The sequence below is a fragment of the Ochotona princeps genome, chromosome 21 (genome assembly GCF_030435755.1).
Source record: "Ochotona princeps isolate mOchPri1 chromosome 21, mOchPri1.hap1, whole genome shotgun sequence".
In the NCBI taxonomy this organism is placed as follows: Eukaryota; Metazoa; Chordata; class Mammalia; order Lagomorpha; family Ochotonidae; genus Ochotona; species Ochotona princeps.
In genome coordinates, this window is record NC_080852.1 from 1,197,961 (window position 1) to 1,220,395 (window position 22,435).

Genomic DNA, 22,435 nt, shown 5'->3' on the forward strand with positions numbered 1-22,435 from the left:
GAACCCTCTCCCACCACTGTCTCCTCAGTCTCCCAGCTACTCGCCTACCGTCCCCAGATTTCTCCATCAGGACACCAAGCAGAGGCAGTTCTGCCTTGAGGAGAGGCCAGGCTCAGTGGGAGCAGTAGACTTGGCCCTCATGTCTTCCATGGAGGAGACTGGGGTTCCATCTGAATGTTCTTCTGAGGGCTCACTTGAGACTGACTCCACGGTCTTCATCCCACCTGGATCCCCTCACAATCCTTACTTGAATCCCAGCAACCCCTTCACCATTCCAGATTCCCCCATGGGAATTCCCACATCTGCTGCCATTTCCCTAATGGCTTCACACCACCCGTCATTGTCACCAACACGACCAAGCACATCTATACAAAATTTTCCCCCTTCTGGCACCTCCTCACCTAGGACAACCAATTCTGCAGTGTCATCCGGTAGCCATAACGTGGCACCTAGCTACTCTCCAACTATGCCCACACCCCTTCAGCCTGAGTCAGACAACCCACGCCATAGGATTCCTGCCAACAAAGGGAACTTAAGATCTCCCAGTCCCATGTGCCTCACTCTCTCTTCCATCTCATCCCGCTCCTTGAGTAGCAGTTGTATCATTGTGGGGGAATCAGCCCCCCTGAATGAGGGAGCTCCTAGTGTGGCAGGAAATTCACCCTGTTCCTCCCCCATGAACCCTCTCCCACCACTGTCTCCTCAGTCTCCCAGCTACTCGCCTACCGTCCCGAGATGTCCCCGTCAGGACACCAACCAGAGGCAGTTCTGCCTTGAGGAGAGGCCAGGCTCAGTGGGAGCAGTAGACTTGGCCCTCATGTCTTCCATGGAGGAGACTGGGGTTCCATTTGAATGTTCTTCTGAGGGCACACCAGAGACTGACTCCACAGACTTCACCCCACCTGAATGCCCTCAGTATTCCCCTTTGGTTCCCAGCAACACCTTCGCTGTGCGAGCATCCTCCACAGAGAGCCACACATGTGTCACCATTTCCCCAATGGCTTCACATCACCCATCATTGTCATCAACACCACCATACCCATTGATACATCATTCTTCCGCTTCTGGCACCTCCTTCCCTAGGACACCCAATTCTGCAGTGTCATTCCCAGGGCCATACTCTGAGTCCTCAGGGGTCTCCACCATGTACCACATGTTCACCCTTCCCTCAACGTGCAGCCCAACCTCTACCCAAGGGGAATTTCCCAGCTCCCAAGAGCAGTTATGCAACGACTTGGATAATCTGAGCAACATCACACATGACTCACTTGGGGATGCCCAGACCAACCGAGAGCACCCCATCCAGTCTTCCGTCACCTCAACCCAACCCCACAGATTCTCTCCCGTGGCACCTAGCTACTCCCCAACTGTGACCACACCCCTTCAGCCTGAGTCAGACAACCCACGCCATAGGATTCCTGCCAACTCAGGGAACTTAAGATCTCCCAGTCCCATGTGCCTCACTCTCTCTTCCATCTCGTACTGCTCCTTGAGTAGCAGTTGTATCATTGTGGGGGAATCAGCCCCCCTGAATGAGGGAGCTCCTAGTGTGGCAGGAAATTCACCCTGTTCCTCCCCCATGAACCCTCTCCCACCACTGTCTCCTCAGTCTCCCAGCTACTCGCCTACCGTCCCCAGATTTCTCCATCAGGACACCAAGCAGAGGCAGTTCTGCCTTGAGGAGAGGCCAGGCTCAGTGGGAGCAGTAGACTTGGCCCTCATGTCTTCCATGGAGGAGACTGGGGTTCCATCTGAATGTTCTTCTGAGGGCTCACTTGAGACTGACTCCACGGTCTTCATCCCACCTGGATCCCCTCACAATCCTTACTTGAATCCCAGCAACCCCTTCACCATTCCAGATTCCCCCATGGGAATTCCCACATCTGCTGCCATTTCCCTAATGGCTTCACACCACCCGTCATTGTCACCAACACGACCAAGCACATCTATACAAAATTTTCCCCCTTCTGGCACCTCCTCACCTAGGACAACCAATTCTGCAGTGTCATCCGGTAGCCATAACGTGGCACCTAGCTACTCTCCAACTATGCCCACACCCCTTCAGCCTGAGTCAGACAACCCACGCCATAGGATTCCTGCCAACAAAGGGAACTTAAGATCTCCCAGTCCCATGTGCCTCACTCTCTCTTCCATCTCATCCCGCTCCTTGAGTAGCAGTTGTATCATTGTGGGGGAATCAGCCCCCCTGAATGAGGGAGCTCCTAGTGTGGCAGGAAATTCACCCTGTTCCTCCCCCATGAACCCTCTCCCACCACTGTCTCCTCAGTCTCCCAGCTACTCGCCTACCGTCCCGAGATGTCCCCGTCAGGACACCAACCAGAGGCAGTTCTGCCTTGAGGAGAGGCCAGGCTCAGTGGGAGCAGTAGACTTGGCCCTCATGTCTTCCATGGAGGAGACTGGGGTTCCATTTGAATGTTCTTCTGAGGGCACACCAGAGACTGACTCCACAGACTTCACCCCACCTGAATGCCCTCAGTATTCCCCTTTGGTTCCCAGCAACACCTTCGCTGTGCGAGCATCCTCCACAGAGAGCCACACATGTGTCACCATTTCCCCAATGGCTTCACATCACCCATCATTGTCATCAACACCACCATACCCATTGATACATCATTCTTCCGCTTCTGGCACCTCCTTCCCTAGGACACCCAATTCTGCAGTGTCATTCCCAGGGCCATACTCTGAGTCCTCAGGGGTCTCCACCATGTACCACATGTTCACCCTTCCCTCAACGTGCAGCCCAACCTCTACCCAAGGGGAATTTCCCAGCTCCCAAGAGCAGTTATGCAACGACTTGGATAATCTGAGCAACATCACACATGACTCACTTGGGGATGCCCAGACCAACCGAGAGCACCCCATCCAGTCTTCCGTCACCTCAACCCAACCCCACAGATTCTCTCCCGTGGCACCTAGCTACTCCCCAACTGTGACCACACCCCTTCAGCCTGAGTCAGACAACCCATGCCATAGGATTCCTGCCAACTCAGGGAACTTAAGATCTCCCAGTCCCATGTGCCTCACTCTCTCTTCCATCTCGTCCTGCTCCTTGAGTAGCAGTTGTATCATTGTGGGGGAATCAGCCCCCCTGAATGAGGGAGCTCCTAGTGTGGCAGGAAATTCACCCTGTTCCTCCCCCATGAACCCTCTCCCACCACTGTCTCCTCAGTCTCCCAGCTACTCGCCTACCGTCCCCAGATTTCTCCATCAGGACACCAAGCAGAGGCAGTTCTGCCTTGAGGAGAGGCCAGGCTCAGTAGGAGCAGTAGACTTGGCCCTCATGTCTTCCATGGAGGAGACTGGGGTTCCATCTGAATGTTCTTCTGAAGGCTCACCTGAGACTGACTTCACGGTCTTCAACCCACCTGAATCCCCTCACAATCCATCCTTGCGTCCCAGCAACCCCTTCACCATTCCAGATTCCCCCATAGGGATTCCCACATCTGCCGCCATTTCTCTAATGGCTTCACACCACCCGTCATTGTCACCAACACGACCAAGCACATCTATACAAAATTTTCCCCCTTCTGGCACCTCCTCACCTAGGACAACCAATTCTGCAGTGTCATCCGGTAGCCATAACGTGGCACCTAGCTACTCCCCAACTATGCCCACACCCCTTCAGCCTGAGTCAGACAACCCATGCCATAGGATTCCTGCCAACTCAGGGAACTTAAGATCTCCCAGTCCCATGTGCCTCACTCTCTCTTCCATCTCATCCCGCTCCTTGAGTAGCAGTTGTATCATTGTGGGGGAATCAGCCCCCCTGAATGAGGGAGCTCCTAGTGTGGCAGGAAATTCACCCTGTTCCTCCCCCATGAACCCTCTCCCACCACTGTCTCCTCAGTCTCCCAGCTACTCGCCTACCGTCCCGAGATGTCCCCGTCAGGACACCAAGCAGAGGCAGTTCTGCCTTGAGGAGAGGCCAGGCTCAGTGGGAGCAGTAGACTTGGCCCTCATGTCTTCCATGGAGGAGACTGGGGTTCCATCTGAATATTCTTCTGAAGGCACACTAGAGCCTCACTCCCTAGTGTTTACTTCTGCCTCCTCTGACTATGCCCCCTCGTGTTCCAGTGCCCCATCTTCATTTGAACCCCGTTGTTCCTCTCCTTTTGTTCCTGGTCCATCACTGCCATCCCTCCTTCTATCTCCCATTTCACACTGCTCTACCCCAAGTGACTATATGTTTGAGGAGAAGTTTGCTCTCCTGTCTCAGGGACCTGCTCTTTTCTCAGGCTTTTCAGATGGTTCTTCCACTATCCCCACTATCCCAGCATTGCCAAACCTTAATCCACTTGCTGTTTCAACTAGCTATGCCCCAACAGTCCATGGATTTCCACCTGAGTCAGACCACCAGTTTCACGGATCTACTTTTGATTCAGGGCCTTCAAGAGCTCCCTGTCCTGTGTCCCTCAGTGTCTCTTCTATCTCATCCTCTTCATTGCCCACCAACATGACAGATGAGGGGGAGTCAGCCCTCCAGACTCAGGGAATTTCTGGTGTTTCCAGAACTTCACAATGTTCCTCTCCCCCGACTGTCATCACATCACACCCATCTCTCCGCCTTTCCTCCAACTCCTCTTGCACTTCCCACACTGGCCCCACAATTCTGGGTGAATCAGCCCTGCTGAACTCAAGAAGACTCAGTTCTGCAGGAATTTTAGGCCCCTCCTCCCCATTGTCTGCCCTCACATCTCCAGCTCTCAGAGAATCTTCCATGTCCCTTAGCAACTCCCCAAGTGACCCCATGTGGACCATGGCTTCCAACCTCCAGGCACAGGCTGCACTCTCCTCTCCTCATTTCCCAAGGGAGACTGCCCACCTGACAGGGCCGATACCTGCACCCCTGCAGGCCACTCTCACTTGCTTTGCCACATCCACTCCTTCTTACCCCAGAGTCCCTGGAGACTCTGCCATGCCCCACCTCTATGCTCAGATTCATCCATCTCATGGATTGCTTCTTGAGAGAGCCACACACACCCACAACCCCAGTCCCAGTTTTCCCTGCAACAGAGACCATTTCAGTGGTCGCCCTCACACTCACAGCTGCCCTTCCACTTGTTACTGTCATGGGGTGGCTCGCAGAAGAGGTGCTGGTAGCAGGCACCCTCATCACCCTGGCCGCTATGCTCCTTGAGCACCCAGGATCATCTCCCTAGCTAATGGCTGCCAGTGCCCATGCAGCCAGCAAGCCCCAGCTGCCTTCATGCCTGCAGGCTACCCTGCCAGTGTCATGGCTGGCTTTATCCTCTTTGGCTGGCACTGACACTGAAGGAGGAGCTCCAGCAGAAGATCTCTGCTTGAGAAAGATGATCCTGTCCCCACTTATCATGCTTCTTTCGTTTACATGATGTATGTTTCCTTTCTGGCTTCAGCAGAAATGACAGGGTTCACAACATTCCAATCCTGTTCTTGCTGTCATTGGGCAAGACTCTATTGGGTCCTGTGGTGTGATCATGTTAAGTTCTGTTTTGAATTACACCTGTGCCAGGTGACTAGTACTCTTGGGGTTCTCGTGGATGATTTTTGTGTAAATTGATGAGGAAGTCTGTGCATTGATTTTCTCTGTGCAGACTGATACCGTCTTGCAGTTTTTGTCTTTTATAGATGGATATGTTAGATTCATTCAGTTTGTGATGCTAAATCCACTTTGAAATTGGAGGTCATATCCTAGACGGTCTTGTTTTACCTCTGCATGACGTACAGAGGAGCGCTACACACTGATTCCGATTTGAAAGTCCTGATTGCCAGCAGTGCAGAGGAGCTCATGCTGAAAGACCTCTCAACCCCAAACTACAGAAACATTTGGTGTATATGTTGGCATGATTACAGAGAAAGATACCCATCCCTCTCTAAGTCTGGCAAACTAAGTATCCATCTTGAAATTCCTTCAGAGTAGAATGAGTTTTTCATGTCAGAATCAAGGAGAAATGATGGGATAAGACATGACTTGCAAATTTGTTTTCTGAATAATTAACTGAGAACGTAAGAATTTAACTTTTGTGTATGAACAACCTAGGAAAACATTGACCAAAGTATCCAATGTTTTCTACAGATTTTAAGACTTGAGTACATGTATGGGAAACATGTATCTCTTAGATTTATGCATTTGAATGATATATGCACTAAGTAAAAAATGATAGATCAACATGGTATATTTTCAGTTACAAATTTTATCAAACATATGTAGAAGCTAAATTGGATTTGATATTGAATGTGTAACACAAAAGTATGTTGTTTCCCCGGTAAACTAGATCACGAATGTGTAAATGACCTAAAAACATTTTGATTTCTTTCTACCATATGTCCAAAACAGCCTATATGTCACATGAATTACAAACATATTGAGCTATGTAGCAGTTTTAATTTTTTTTAATCTATTTTATTGTATTGTTGTGGACAATCTTTACAGTTAATTACAGTTAAAGAAAAAAAAAGGTTCAGGGGGATAGGGAAGTGGGTAGCAGTTTTAATCTTTGAGTGTTCTTTTTTCAGCCAATTAGAATGTGTTCCTTCAATAAATTTTACCTTGTAGCAACACAGTAAGCACACATACAATACACATGATATGACAGAACAAGTAGCTTTTGTAGTATATATATTTTTAAGTCTTTAGTTCTTTAGCTGATGTTTGAAAATGACCACCAGTTGACACTGCTTTTATTAATGTGAATTAGCCCTATTTAAATGGTTGTGTGCTTTGAAGAAGAGTACAGAACTGCAATTCACAAACACTTTAAGCAGCCATGACTGAAGCATAAACTCATGAACCAACAACAGGAGGGAAGCGTTGACTCCATAGAGCGTTTTGAATGCAGCTGTAGGCTTTGAAAGCCACTTGCAGTATTTTGACCTCAGCGCCTTTGTTTTTTTATTAAGACAGCAACTAAAGCTGATAGCAATGCATGATCGTCAGACTTTTTGACAATTGGACATTTGTATCAGAATGTTTCATATCAGTATAAGTTAAAATGTGCCCCCACCTGGCATCTGGGCAGTACCTTTGGTATAATCCCAACTGCCTGTTCGTGAATTTTCTTGACAGGCTGGGAAATACAGCCTTGGGTTGTATTTGGCCTTGTCTTACAACTTTTGTTGAAGTTGGATTGCAAACTTTGTGATTTTTTTCTGACTAGCTTGTATAATATTTTTAGTTGTCTTAAACTGAATAGAATTATTTTGAAAATATTCAGTTATTTGAAAGAGAGAGATTTCTCTCATAGGCTGGTTCACTCTTCAGATGCTTGCTACAGTGAGAGTTGCTCCTAGCTGGGAGCAGGGATGGTAGGGACCCATAGATTGGAGCGGGACTGGCTGCCTCCCAGAGGGCACATTAGCAGGAAGCTGGAATTAGGCCTGCACCAGGAGCACAGCCCAGTTCCTCTGATTTGGATGCACATATCAAATGGCACCATAACTTCTGTGCCAAATGCCTACCATTGCTCCTACCCTCACATTAGCCAAATGCAAACATGTTTGTCATGCTATTGGTAGTGACTTTTCCATGTAATGAATGTGCTTGCCTTTTGCCAGTTTGGGCATTATATTTCTTTAAAGGTGATCTGTCAGCTTTTGAATTTGTTTTGTAAATGCAGTCTTTATTTGCACTTGTGGAAAATATTTACATTTATCATGCTTTTTTCTGAGTTGTTCTCTACTATGTGTTTAAACCGTCATGTCCATTTAACACATTTGATCGATTGTTTTGGTGATTTCATTTTTTTCTAAAACATAATGTTTGCAAAAATTGTCCTACATTTCTGTACTATCATTTGAAATATCATATTTATTTAAATCTTTATTCATAGCAAATTAGCAGGTTTTGGCTATCCAACAAGTAAGGGCCTAGATAAAGCATAAACGATTGCCTTTTTTTCATTATTATTTTTTGATGATATTGACAGAGTTGATCAGGGTGGAAAGTCTCAACTGTAAAGGGAAAGTGGGTGATACCATTGTTTCCAGATTTTCTTTTTCTTCTTGCTGCATCTGGCAGTAGAGAGCAGACCATGGGATAAGCCACACCCAGCCTCCCAAATGCCTTAGAACTCAGGAATGGGTAGCAGCCACCGCTTGTCACCCAAGGGTCCCTGATGTGGTGTGATGTTCTAGGCAAACATCCCTTCATACCTTGTCTCAGAAATGCTCTAGGTAAAACCAACTCATCCATGTCACATGCAAAAGAACTTTTTGAACTCAAGTCTCACATCAATCGTGAAGCAAAGCATATTTCTTTTCTTAAAATATATTTTTCTTTGATTTTTAAATTATATGGTACAGTTTCATATAGACTGTGATTATCCTCTACCAAACTCCCACCTCCTGACAGATTTCCCCCGTTTTACTACAATGATGTAGTCCTTCAGAAGGAATCATAATTCTATCAGTCTCTTATTTAAGTGCACCCCGACATTGTTGGTACAGGCAATGTCAGACAGTCCGGCATCTCATTGTCTACACATGCCCAACAGTTTCACTGGGAATCCATGTCTCGTTTGGAAGCAGGAATGCATGGTTATTCAGTGGCACGTTTTTTCATGGCACTGTTATTTGTTGTTGTTGTTATTTGTTGTGGCTGGTGTTCTAGCTCATACCAATTGTTGACTTGTTTCATGACTTCTCAATTATGGAAATGTATAGTGATGGAGTACTGGGCTCTACCATATCCAGATGGGGGGGTATAATGCAAAATAAATTTCAACCCATGATTTCCGGTTGGTTGTGGCTGTGCTGCTTAGGCTCCTCCCATGGTGTTTTTGGTAGATAGGTTGGGTGTTTCTCAGTTCAGATCCTTTCACGTGTAGGCTCGTCAACTGTCAGGGTAAGGTCATAGTTCTTCTGCAGCTCAGTATTTGCTAAGTGAGTGCTTTATAATAGTGTTCAAACAGTTTTCAGAAGGTATCACCTTTTTTTAAACTTTCTAAAAAATGATGAAAATCTCAGTTTGGAGACATTTTATTGAGAAATTGATTAAAAGTTCTGAAAATGATCCCTTCCTTTAAATACATTAATATACCACCAAGCAGCCTCTTACAAACTCCAGAGATCCGTGCGTGTGTTCCCTAATATTTAGATCTCATCAGAGCTTGCTAAACATGATCTCAACAATCTGAAATAGTCATCAAGGACTTTTATTTTAGAAAGAGGCAGCTCTGGACTGAAATACAATTAAAAAAATACTGAATTAGATATTTGTGGAAGCACTATGTTTGCTTCAGTAAACATAAAAGAAATAACAGCTCTTGGTCAAGTTAGTTTTCAATTTTAGAAAACTAACACTTTAACAATATACATTACACACTACCATGCTGCTGAGTGTGATAATATTCATACTATCACCCATGGGCCCAGCTCCTCCTCCCACTTCCCCACCAGCACCAGAGTCTGGAACCAGGGGACTGGCCTGCCGCTCCCCCACTCCTGTTCCTGCCTTTTCCCTGTCCTGCTCTGCTGTTTTAACCTTTTTTTTCTCCCGGGGAGGGATGTTAGGGGGGTAAACTAATGAACATCTCTAAAGGAGGGGAAAAAAAAAGAGCAAAATGCCTGAGGGGGGAAAAAAAACCTAACTTGTAACAAGTTCACAGCAATAAACCTTTTTTTAAATGATTTTTTTTTTACTTTTATTGGAAGGTCAGATACACAGAGAGGAGGAGAGACAGGAAGATATTCCATCTGATGATTCACTCCCCAAGTGACTGCAGTGGCAACAGCTGGTGCTGTACCGATCTGAAGCTAGGAGCCGGGAACCTCTTCCAGCTCTCCCACGCTGGTACAGTGTCCCAAATCTTTGGGCCATTCTCCACTACCTTCTCAGGCCACAAGCAGGGAGCTTGATGGGAAATGAAGCTGCTGGAATTAGAACTGGTGCCTATATGGGATTCTGGCACATTCAGTGCAAGGACCTTAACTGCTAGGCCACTCTGCCTGGCCCAGCAATAAGCTTTTTCTCTCAAGATTTTGAATTGACTTGGTTTAACATAACTCTTCAGTTACTAATTTCAAGCAAGGATTACATTGCTGAGCTTGGTTCCAAAATATGTGTGTGTGTGTGTGTGTGTGTGTGTGTGTGGCGCCAGAGTGTGTCTCAACATTTGTCTTTTGAAAAAGTTTGAAATTGTCATCATGTGTTATTATCTGTGTTTATTGATCAAAACATGTTTTTGATCTTGTTAATTAACTTTTAGAGTTCTTGTTAGAGCGTTCTTTTATTGTTTCAAATGTACAGCTGACTTCACACCTTTGGTAAATGTTTTTAGAGTTTTTATTTGACAGTTTTCACTTGACAATGTTATGTAATTAATCTGGTGTTTCCAACCCCTTTCTTCACCCCTCCTCTTGTCTCTCTCTCTGACACTGAGGACTCAGAGTGCACAGTTTGATCTCCAGACCTTAACTGTGTGGCTAACTTATTACCCTAATCATCTCCTCATAGACATCACCTTAAAACTGTCAGCATGTGTCCATGACTACAAATTTCTAGCTCAGTGCATTAAAGAATTTAGGGATAGAATTGAACATCCCCTGGGCTGACACCCCAAGGCTGCCTCTGTGGCCCACTTCAACCAGGGCCCAGGGGAAGAGCAGTGAGCTAGACAACAGGAGGCCTGTTCATGTGGCTTTATCCAGTAACCTGTCTCAGGGAGACCCAGCAAGGCCAGTCCACACTCAAGTTGCACCTGCTTGCAACTTGGGAGGCCAGAAGACTGGGCAACCAGCTATCAATCATAGAAGTGGCTTTCAAAGCATCTTGTCAGCTCTGCCAAGAGCCAAGCCACTAGGAATGGGACTTTCCTGGGGGTCAAAAAAGCCCTGGGTCAGGACCATGGTTGGCCACCAGCTAGAAAGCCCTTCACTCTGCCCAGCCCCTGAAGTGTTCATTGCCATGGAGAAACAGCCTACAGTCAACAGCATCACAGGTAAAGCTGTATATTCCATCCAGAGTCACCATCTGTTCTGTATCAGCCTCCCTTTCAAAGCCAGCTCTCCTATCTGTCCAGCCAGGCAATGGGAGTCAACGGGAGGTCTCCCCATGGAGTTTCACACTTCCTTTATTTCATCTCTTCCAGCACCCCACATGAAGAGATAGATGGTCCTGAGCCTCTCACATGCCTAACCAACTTCAGAATTTTCCTTGGGTGCATCTAGACTTAAAACTCAAGTGCACATGTATGTGAGAAATCAGAATCAGTGTTTGCTAGCTGTCACTGCAGCCTTGAATGTCACTGTCAACTGGAGCCCTGGCCTTAGCATAGGCCCTTACTTTGCTCCTGCTAAGCTCAGAAAGACCAAAGCAATCACCCTAGCTCTTGCTGGCAGCCAGAGTTCCCCTGAGCAGGTAGAGAAAAAGAGCATAGGACCAACAGCAGGCTAGTTTATCTCCACTAGAATACTGACAGAAACACTTCTCTTTCCCACAACCATATATATTATTTTGTTGCTTCTTTTTATATCTTGTTTCTTTCTTAAAGCCTTACTAGACAGTCTTTACCAGTCATTCACACATGTTGCAGCCCAAGTCTTCCCACTAAGATCATACAACAAAAGGCTGGGATGTTGGGACTGAGTACAAGTGACCCTAGTTTCCTGCCCGCTCAGAAGGTCAACACTTGCCACAATGATCCATCTGCCAGCACAGAGGCACCCCAAGAATCTCCTCAAGACCCACCCTCAGAAACTGCATATCCCAGTGAGCTTCAGGAGGAACTCCAGCCATCCTTTCAAAGGGACTTTTGATGAGTAACCCCTCCCTTCACTCTTGTGTCACCACTCAATGTCTAGCCAAACCATTAACCAGTTTCTTTTGCAGGGCTAGTAACCTGCCATTCTTCCCCCACCAAACTGAAACCACCACCAAGAGAACACCGTGCCCAAGCTCGGCTTGAAGAATCAAATGGGAGAAATGTCCTCGACTCCTACTGGCCTCCACAGTCACCTGACCTCACTCTTTGTGGACTGTGGATGGCAGCTCAATGAGGGGCCCTGACAGTTGCTGCTACTTTTCATTAAAAACCCGGACATCACTCTGACCCAATCACCACCACTCAATCTGGCCTCCTTTCTCCCAATCCCTAAGAAGCCACTGACTACACACTCCTGTCCTCAAATTACTGATTTTTATTTGTCTCCTAGGGACAGCCTACAGGATAAACTTCTCCCATCACCTGATCTCACACTCTTCGTGGATGGCAGTTCAGTGTGCAGGCCTGATGAACATCACTGCGTGACCTATGCGACAGTGACCTTGGACTCCATGCTTGAGGCACAGTGCCTCCCCCAAGGAACACCTCCCCAAAGGGCTGAACTGTATGCACTGATTCAGGCATGAACATTAGCTCAGAAAAAACGAGTCAATATCTACACTAACTCCAAGCATGCTTTTCTCGTTGCTCACTCACACTCAGACATCTGGCAGGAGAGAGGATTCCTCCCCACCAAGGATAATGCTATTGTTAATGCCTCTTTGATGAACAGATTTCACCAAGTTCTCTGTTTCCAAACACAAGAGATAATTCTTCACTGCTGGGGACACCAGTCTTCAATGTACCCAGTGACACAAGGCAACAAGAAGGCTGACCAAACTGCAAGGCATCTGGCAAACCCAAGAGCAAGTGCCCCCATAATCTTCCTTTCTACTTCCCTTAAGCCTACCTACTCTCAACAGGAACGACAGGACCTGCTCACTTCCAGTGCCCAGGAACATCAGAGGCTGGATCTTCACGGGCAACAAGATAGCACTGTCTTCTCATGCTGCCCTGCCCCTCCTCGCTGATATCCACAATTCTCTGCATGTGGGGCCTGACTCCTTATTCCAGTTTCTTACTCCATTATTCTCATGCCCTAATATGTGCGGACTTCTCAAACAGATCCATGCTTCATGCCCAACTTGCTCCATATTCTCCTCACAGGGAGCACTTAAACCAAGGGTACCCACTCAAAAACTTACAGGTGATCAACCTGGGGAGGACTGGCAAATATATTTCACCCATATACTGACACAGAAGAAATTCATTACCCTACTTAAAAACATGACTCCTTTTCAGGTTGGGTAGCAGCATTTCTAATGGCCAAGGAGACATCAGCAATGGTGGCAGAAACCCTACTTAACAACATCATTCCCAGGTTAGGTTTGCCTCTGTCCATCCAGTCTGCCAATGGGCCTGCTTTCATCTCACAGGTCACCCAACAGGTGTCAGAGGCCTTACCCATCAGCTGGAGCTCAGATCCTCATGGGTGGATGGATTCCCCTGGGCTCTAATATCCATCAGGGTCAGCCCTCGCAAGCCCCTTGGATGGAGCCCGTTTGAGCTGATGTATGGCCGACCCTTCCTGGTTACCCACCAGCTCCCCACAAAGTCTCCTCCCTTGGCTAACTGTTTCCCTTCTCTGACTCTGATTCTCAAGCTTCTCCGAGAGCATGCAGACCTGTGTCTCCCATGTCCTGACCCGAATGCATCAGTGGACCCGGATGTCCTTCCTCTCCAACCCGGAGACTCGGTTCTACTCAAGACTCTTCATCCAGACTCACTTCAGCCACGGTGGACTGGGCCTCACATGGTGATCTTTACCACGCACACAGCGACCAAACTTGGTCACACATCCTCGTGCCATTGTTCCCATCTAAAACCTTTCCAAACCTCTACCTCATCTCAGTGGAAGGTGCAACAGACAGGGACTACCACACTAACCATTCAATGCCAAAGTGCCTCCCCTGCCTCTGACCCTACTCCTAATAATTCTCTACCTCACGTTAACCCAACAGACGAAATAATTCACACAATTCAAGCAGCAACTTCAGTCTCGATATTGAGGCATCCACACTCATATCATGGCTTATTCCAATACTCGTTCTGCTAGTAATTATATGTCTCTTATGAACTATTGCCCCTTGTTTTCCAAGGTTCTTTCAGAAGAAAATTCATAGTGCCCCATGGACTGCCTTCAACTAGATGCTGCTCCACCCCTACACTCTGGTGCCCATGGAGCTTCTTCTGGACCTCACACAGAGACAACAACCCCCTTCAGCAGGAAGCAGCCACATCAATTTCTTCACCCTCTTTCCTATTACCAAGAGGCTGGAATGATGGCTACCAAGGTGGCTGGAAATGGGTGGAATTTGCCTCCAAAAAACCCAGAATGAATGGTGGAATTCTGGTGGGCCCCTCAGGCACTGAGACCACCGTTGCACCAATGAGGGGTACAGACCCATATTCCCCCACCAATAAGGGCCGAGGCGACCCCCGTTTCAGTTTCCATGTCAAGGAGAGTTTAAAAGGGCCCCTTCCCCATCTCTTCCATGCTCTTCTTCCTCTGCAGCCCACACCTTCCTGTCTGTCCTTTCTGCTGCATGGGGAAGGGAAGCCCGTGAAATAAAGGCCATCTAAATTATTTTCATATATTTGGCTGAGTTATTCTTTCCCTGGTGGTCAGCGAATCTAACATTTGGCGAGCAGCGAATCTAACAACAGTTGATGCATGGATACACTCAACTGAAATCTTTAGCATTAATATTTTTAAGATTTATTTTATTTTTATTGCAAAGTCAGATATACAGAGAGAGGAGAGACAGAGAGGAAGATCTTCCATCCATGGATTCACTCCAACAGTGACTGCAACATCCAGTGCTGTGTGGATCTGAAGTCTGGATTCCTCCAGGTCTCCCGCATGGGTGCAGGGGCCCAAGGCTTGGAACCATCCTCGACTGCTTTCCCAGGGCAGAAGCAGTGAGTAGAAAGGGTAGTAAAACTGCCAGGGTTAGAACCGGTGCCCATATGGAATCCCGGCACATTCAAGGCAAGGACTTTAGCAGCTAGGCCACCGCACTGGGGCCAGCATTATTACTTAATATAAATAGTTTTGTAATATCCAATAAAACCATGTTTTTCCTATATGAGCTAAATATTCTGTTAGAGGGATAACAAAACCACTAAAATGAGAGCTATTGTTACATTATGTTAAGGAAATTCATTTATTTAACTGGTTAGGATTTTGACTTTAGTAACTGCATGCAATTTGTTAGTAGGCTTGTGAGTTTTATAGGTTGCATTTTTAAACAGTTACACTGACAGTTCAACATTATAGGACTAGCACTAGTTCTTCCATGAATTTCAAATTTATGTTTGGCAAGCAACAGGAAACTAATCCATGTACAGTGTTGATTCTGAAATAGAATTTCAGACATGGTGTATTTTCCAAATTTAGTAGCATTCATGTGGAGGTCACTTTTATTGAAAATAGTGTCCAGCTGCTAGGCCTGACTGCTCAGATAACTCGGCCTTGTGTGGGGAGGGGGTGTGGTGGCCTGTGGGAAGTGTTAGGGGCTGGGAAGAACAGGACACCAGTTTGGCCTCAGGGAGAAAGGGGTGTTGGAGGCCACGCTCTGGGAGGGGCTGGGGAGGAGTCAGTGTTTAAAGCTGTTCCCCATCCGGCAGCCAGCCTCAGATCCAGCCCAGGTGTGAGAGGCCTGTGGCACCAGGGCGCCTTGGCAGCAGCAGGGACGGAGCAGCGCTTCTCACCTTCCCAGAAGGTTTGTCAGTAGGGTCACAGCAGCAGGGACGGGGGCCGGTGGGGGGACTTTGAAAAAACAGTTAAGAACACCTCTCCAGGGACACCGGTCAGCAGGTCCTGCTTCTGACTCTACAAGGCGTGCCAGATTGGCTGGGAGCAAAGACTCCATTTCAAGAACTCTGGACTTGCAGGTGGCCTGCGCCTTCCAAGGACCCGGCTTTCCTTGTCTGTGACTCAGTTTGGGGAGGACACATATAAGGGTCCACAGCTCACCTGGAAAGGAACGCCTTTAGGACGCCTTTCTGCCTCCCATGGCACTACCTCGATCCTCTCACACCCAGGCCTGGAGCCTGGAGCCTCCTGCTCCCCCAGGAGACACCAATTCCCCAATTTTGGGACTCCAGGAGCCTGAGGGCGCTGGCAGCCCAGGAGCCCAGGTCTGTGCTGGGCTGCCCCAGGAAAAGGTGAAGCGGCCCATGAATGCCTTCATGGTGTGGAGCTCCGCTCAGCGCCGCCAGATGGCGCAGCAGAACCCCAAGATGCACAACGGAGATCTCCAAGAGCCTGGGTGCGCAGTGGAAGGTGCTGGGCGAGGACGAGAAGCGGCCCTTTGTGGAGGAGGCCAAGAGGCACCGTGCCCTGCACCTGCGTGACTACCCCGACTACAAGTACCGACCTCGGTGCAAGACCAAGAACACCGGTGCTGGGCTAATGAGCTCCAGCCAAGGAAATGGTGGCCAGCCCTCGGGACCAGGTTTCGTGACCACCCCAGTGAGCAGGGGTTTTTGGTACCAACACCCCAACTACTCAGCCTACCTGCCGGGTCACTACAGCTCCTCCCACTACAAAGCCCAGGCGCCCCTGTCCTGCTCCGTCCCTCAGAGTGACCCAGAGCAGCTCAGAGCCGAGCTGCTGCCTTCCTACAACCCCTACCCATCCCTGCCTTTTCCGCTCACTACAGCTCCCCGCTGCCCGGTGCTCCCCTGCCCCTCACCCACCTCTGACCCACATGGATGTGGATCTAACAGTAGGACCGCCCTCCCACCCCCCACACCTGTTTCTATAAAGCAGTCTTGAATTAGCCAAAAAAAAAAAATAGAGTCCAAACATTTGGGGTTTCTTTCATGATCTCTAATCTTATGATACAAATCTTTTAACAGGCTGATACTAGGACTCTATGGTCATAAAAACACCTGAGCTGCAGTCAGTTTTCCTGCTCCATTAGGAATAGTGTATCTGACAGTATGAAATTGTACGTGTGTGGAACAAAGCCATTCATTTCGAGATGACTGCTAGAGTTTAGACTGTCATGAGAGTAGTTGGCTTGCAAAGCTCCCTGATAATTTGTCAAAAAACGTTTTGTGTATTTATTTCCATAGAGAATTTCATATTTTGGTGCTCAATTGCTCAAGCAAGCAGAGCCAGTACCGTGGACAGGGAGAGGGTCTGGGGATGAAGCACCCACAGGAGACCAGTGATGGTAGAAGTCCCTGTGAAGTCTCCCTTCATTGCTCCTTGCCCTCTCCTTATGTACTCTCCCCTCCACGTCTTCATTTAGCAGGAGATTGGATACAAATGAGTCCAATTAGTCTACGTGTTTTGAGCCACAAGCCCAGGTCCTGTTGCTGCCCAGCTTAACGAGCGCTAATTAATTCCTTAGCCCACAACGCTCAATAGATCCTAAAATACCTGCTTAACAGTCAGAGCTTCTCATTCAGCAAATGCCAATACACTTGCTTAGTTTGCTTACTTGTTGCTATAATTGCATCCTTTTTCTGTCAAACTTGTTCGTGTTTCATTTTCAAGTTGGGAGCTAGAAATGCTATAGCAAACTATATATTGTTCTAATTCTCCCTGATAGCAATTGTTTCAGCACCTGTTTCATTCTTTCAAAAATCTATTTTGCATCATGTTCTCATATCTGGACTAGTGTTGTGCTTTACAGCCACTTCCTTTATCATGGCCATTTACTTCATATTTATGTTTGAAATTTGTTATCTGCTATAAATATAGCAATAAATGGTCCATTTGTATAGATTGAGATTATTATTTACTATATTGATACAGCAATTAAGAACAAAACAAAACAAACATAAGAAGCTTTTGGTATATTTAACATCTTTAAGTTCAGGATCAAGGTCAAGGAAATTTTAACCAAAAGCAGGCACAAGAAAAAATGATTATGTCACAAAAGTATCAAGGTTGATATTTCTGATGATATGGCCTAGGTAATTGTTATTCTCAATATATTTATAACCAATAAACTATTTTCTAATCAAAATCAGAACTTAAACTTTGGAAATGTTGGATCACCATCTGTAACCTTTACCAACAGGTGTTTGTTGAGCTGAATGCCTTTCTTTAGGGGAAGCAGGAATGAAGGCTGTGGTTCAACTGTGTCTCTGAAGAACCCCAGAAGCACAGGCAATTCAAGCAAAAATAAACCAGTGTGATTGCCTGAAGCTCAGGAGCTTCTGCACTGTAATGGAAACCTTCCACAACGTGAAGGGGACAACAAGAGCAAGAGACACATTGCATTATTATGTGACTGCAGCTCAACAACAGAAATGAACACCACCAAATGTGCCCAACTGGAAACCATAATGCTAAGGGAAATGAGCCAATCCAAAAGGTTAGATACCACAGGTTTGCCTTAATTTAAGATGATACAATGTTATGTATTGTCCTGTCCAGCAGGACAGTCAATGGGGTTGCAGCCACCTAGGAGAGAATGAAGGGACAAGAGACACGAAGAATGGACAGCCTGTGTGATACAAATCTGTGCAACCATTTTGGAAGACAGTTTAGAGATCTCTTACAAATCTGGAAACAGACCTAAAGACTCAGCCATCACACTCCTGAAAATTACCCACGTGACATCCACATTCAAATTACTGGACATGTTTATTGCAGCTCAGTTCACAAGGAGTAAGCTAGGGCGCGGCGGTTGGCCTAGCAGCTAAAGTCCTCACCTTGAACCCCCCCGGGATCCCATATGGGCGCCGGTTCTAATCTCAGCAGCTCCACTTCCCATCCAGCTCCCTGCTTGTGGCCTGGAAAAGCAGTCAAGAATGGCCCAATGCATTGGGACACTGCACCCGCGTGGGAGACCCGGAAGAGGTTCCAGGTTCCTGGCTACGGATCGGCGCACACTGGCCCGTTGCAGCTCACTTGGGGAGTGAATCATCAGACGGAAGATCTTCCTCTCTGTCTCTCCTCCTCTGTGTATATCTGACTGTAATAAAATGAATAAATATTAAAAAAAAAAAACAACAAGGAGTAAGCTAGAGAATCAACCCAATTTCACCCACGGATGACTAGATAAAGAAAATGTGGTCTATATAATCTTTGAAATACGATACACCGTCATAAAAAGCATGAGACACTATGTTTTGTGACCAAAAGGTGAAAATGGAAACCATCATGCTTAGTGAAACAAGCAAATCACAAAATGACCAATATCAGCTGTGTTCCCTGACCTGTGGTAGATAAATGCAGAATACAAAAAATACAAACACACAGCGTTCTGTGTGAGCAAGTGAGCATTTTGAGATTTGATTTTCACAATGTTCTGCATTCTTGAGAAATGCTTTCTCTCTCCATTTGTTGAATGCTTTACCTAACGGTACTTCAAGCCTAGAAATCGGAAGGGAAATGAAGTATTTCATTGTGAAAGTTTTGAAACAATGAGAGGAGCATGGTGGGAACATGGGCAGGAGGAGAGGGAGGGAAGAAAGTATCATTTGCTTCTAAATTTGGATTGTTAAATGCACCAACGATGTTCACCTTACAAACATAGAATCTAACCAAGAAGAGCAAAGCCGTGAATGAAGCAGCAGAGTAAACTCCATGTGAGAACTTGAGCAGAGAGCAGTGCATAGAAGCAGGTGTGTGAAGGCAGTGTAACCTCTGTGATAAAGATGAACACGCCGCCATGATGCACACGTCAACACTAACATAAAATAGAGTGAATAAAAACAAACAAAAAAAAATGAAGTACATGTCTGTATCAGGATTGTTGGAAATGCAGCTTTGTAAAGTATTTTTTTTAAGTAACATAATGTAACTGACAGAATATATTTCATTTCTTCTAAATGTAAACAGCTATATCATGGTTTTCACAATTCAGAATATGCCAGTATTTCGTGTGACTATACCACACTTTTTTTTTTAAAGATTTATTTATTTGATTACAAAGTCAGATATACAGAGAGGAGGAGAGACAGAGAGGAAGATCTTCCGTCCGTTGTTTCATTCCCCAAGTGAGCCGCTACAGCCGGTGCGCGCGGATCCGAAGCCGGGAACCAGGAACCTCTACCAGGTCTCCCACGTGGGTGCAGGGTCCCAAAGCATTGGGCCATCCTCGACTGCTTTCCCAGGACACAAGCAGGGAGCTGGATGGGAAGTGGAGCTGCTGGGATTAGAACAGGCACCCATATGGGATCCCGTGGGGTTCAAGGCAAGGACTTTAGCTGCTAGACCACACCGTCAGGCCCTGCACCATACTTTAATCATCCATTTATTTGCCTGTAGAATATTCTTTAGTAGTTTTAAGTTTGTGCTATCATGAAAGATATATTGGATTTTTAGTTACATAGCTGTAGGAGAAAAAATTCTACATTAAAACTTCCCACTTCAACAATGCTCAATATTCCAAGCTGCTTGCCTTTAATTGTATCTTCATGGTAATTGTTATGGGGTGCAGCCAGTGATAGCACGCACCCATTGACAGTGGGCAAATGAAATTTGGCTGGGTCCCCTATCCTCTGTCCTGAAGGTGGGTCCTAACAGCAATGGAATGCTAATTCCATCCTCAACCACTTCCCCCACATCCTAAATGAGCCAGGTTACTGGAAGTTCAATTAGTCTAGGTGTTTTTAGCAACAAGCCCAGTTCCTGTTCCTGTTCATCATAACAAGCACTATTTAACTCTTTAGTCCACAACAATTAGGTATTCACTCCTGCCCACCTGTGACTCATCTATCAACTGAGAGGCGATGCTATTGTATTGTCTTGTAACCACTCCCCTCACAAGCCCCTTTAAAAGGCCCGGGAAGCAGGGGCACTCACTCTCTTTCTGGCCAGGTGCTTCCATTACCCTGGCACCTAGACTCTTGGCTCACACAGGACAGGTAATCCCCTGAGCATGGTCTCTGTGTACTGCTTAGATGAGGCAATGGTTATAATAATGTTGTTTCTGGTGTGTGTACTATCTGGAGTTCCAGGAGGGGTGAGGCCTAGCAGTAGTAGAATGTGGGCAGAGAAGCCAGGGAAAGGTGAATGTCTGCAGCTTTGTAAGTGTGTCCAGATTCTTTGTGAGTGTGCCCAGTTTATTTGTTGCATGTCTCTTAGGATAACATATATTGTTGGGGAAGCTGGGACATAGGTTCTCAGCTTAATGGATGGACTTGAGGATAATGACCATTTGTTCCTTTTAGGATCATGATGGGGTGGATTATGCTTGGTGGATTGCTGTATGCACTTGTGATTTGCTATTGTGCTCTGTTGTCTTCAAGCTTGATTAATAAAGACTCCTTAACAAACCTTAGACATGTCTGGTGTGATCTCACTCACACCCTGCAACAGTAATGTGTATGTGTTCTAATTTCTCCAAATTCTCAGTAAGTATAAGAAGGTCTATTTCTTTGATTTTTTTCCATTTGATTGGATATACAATGTCCTATGTTGTCGCCTGTTATAATTAATAAAAGAAAGTTTCTTTTCATGTACATTGTGAAAAAAAAGCTGTGTTAAAATTTATAGTAAGGTCCCAGTGCAGTAGCCTAAAAGCTAAAGTTCTTACCTTGTATGACCCGGATTCCCATATGGGTTCTGGTTCTAATTCCGGCAGCAGCCCTACTTCCCATCCAGCTCCCTGCTTGTGGCCTGGGAAAGCAGTCAAGGATGGCACAAAGCCTTGGGACCCTTACCCATGTGGAAGACCCAGAAAAAGCTCCTGGCTTTGGATTGGCTCAGCTCTGGCTATTGTGGCCACTTGGGGAGTGAATCAACAGAAGGAAGATCTTCCTCTCTGTCTCCTCTCTGTATATCTGACTTGCCAGTAAAAATAAAATAAAAATCTAAAATATGAAAATGAAAGAAATTTCAATGTTGCTTAGAAATGAGCCCTTGCGCTCCAGTGCAGCTCCCTGTTCACATGCCTAGGAAAGCAGTAGGTGAGTGCTCAGATACTTGGGCCCTGTCAGCCCTGTCAGAGATCTGAATGGGGTGCCCAGCTCTCAGCTTTGGGGAGTGAGTCAGCAGATGGAAGATTGTCTCTCAAACTCTCTCTCTCTCTCTCTACCTCTTTCTCTCTCTCTCCTTCAGATAAGTAAGTACTTGAATCCTGTAATAGTCCTTTCTTTTATTCTGAAAAAGAAAAACAAAAATGAGCCTTTCTCCTTACTTGATTGTGGACTAAGACTATTAGCACATAAGACTTTGTAAAGAAATAAATACATAAATAAATGGATAAATGAATAAAGAAAGGCTAAAATGCTGATGAATAAAATGACACAAGCCATGTGATTAATCATCCTAAACTACTTAGGAAGACAAAGTACTGAAAACGTCCTCAGTAAAGTGACGCTTGACATTAGCAAACTGTTGCTTTGTCATTATGCTTTATGCTTTGACATTAGCAAATTGTTGATTTATCTTTGATTTGTCTTTGTCTTTCAGACATTAAAATGTGCACCTGACCTAAACAGACACAGTTTAAGAATTGTGTTGCTAAGCTGCCTTTGGCCCCACCTGCTGTCCCATGGAGCTGTCCCAATGTCAAGCTTGGCTGCCACACTCCACTGCAGGGACCCTTCCTTCTCCTTTACCTGACGCACTTCTGAACTTGAAAATTAGACAACAGCATTTACAGAAGTTATAATGAAGTTTAACTTACAGGCAAGTGTTT

The 22,435-nt window shown here is 46.2% G+C and overlaps 1 protein-coding gene and 1 pseudogene across 1 annotated transcript in view; one reads left to right on the top strand and one right to left on the bottom strand.

Moving 5' to 3' along the window:
- LOC131482840 (zinc finger protein 850-like) overlaps positions 1 to 22,435 on the bottom strand; it is a gene marked incomplete at its 5' end in the record, with an annotated part of 447,409 nt that overhangs the window by 100,280 nt on the left and 324,694 nt on the right. The window lies entirely within an intron of this gene.
- Positions 15,837 to 16,529, top strand: LOC131482852 (protein SOX-15-like; annotated as a pseudogene).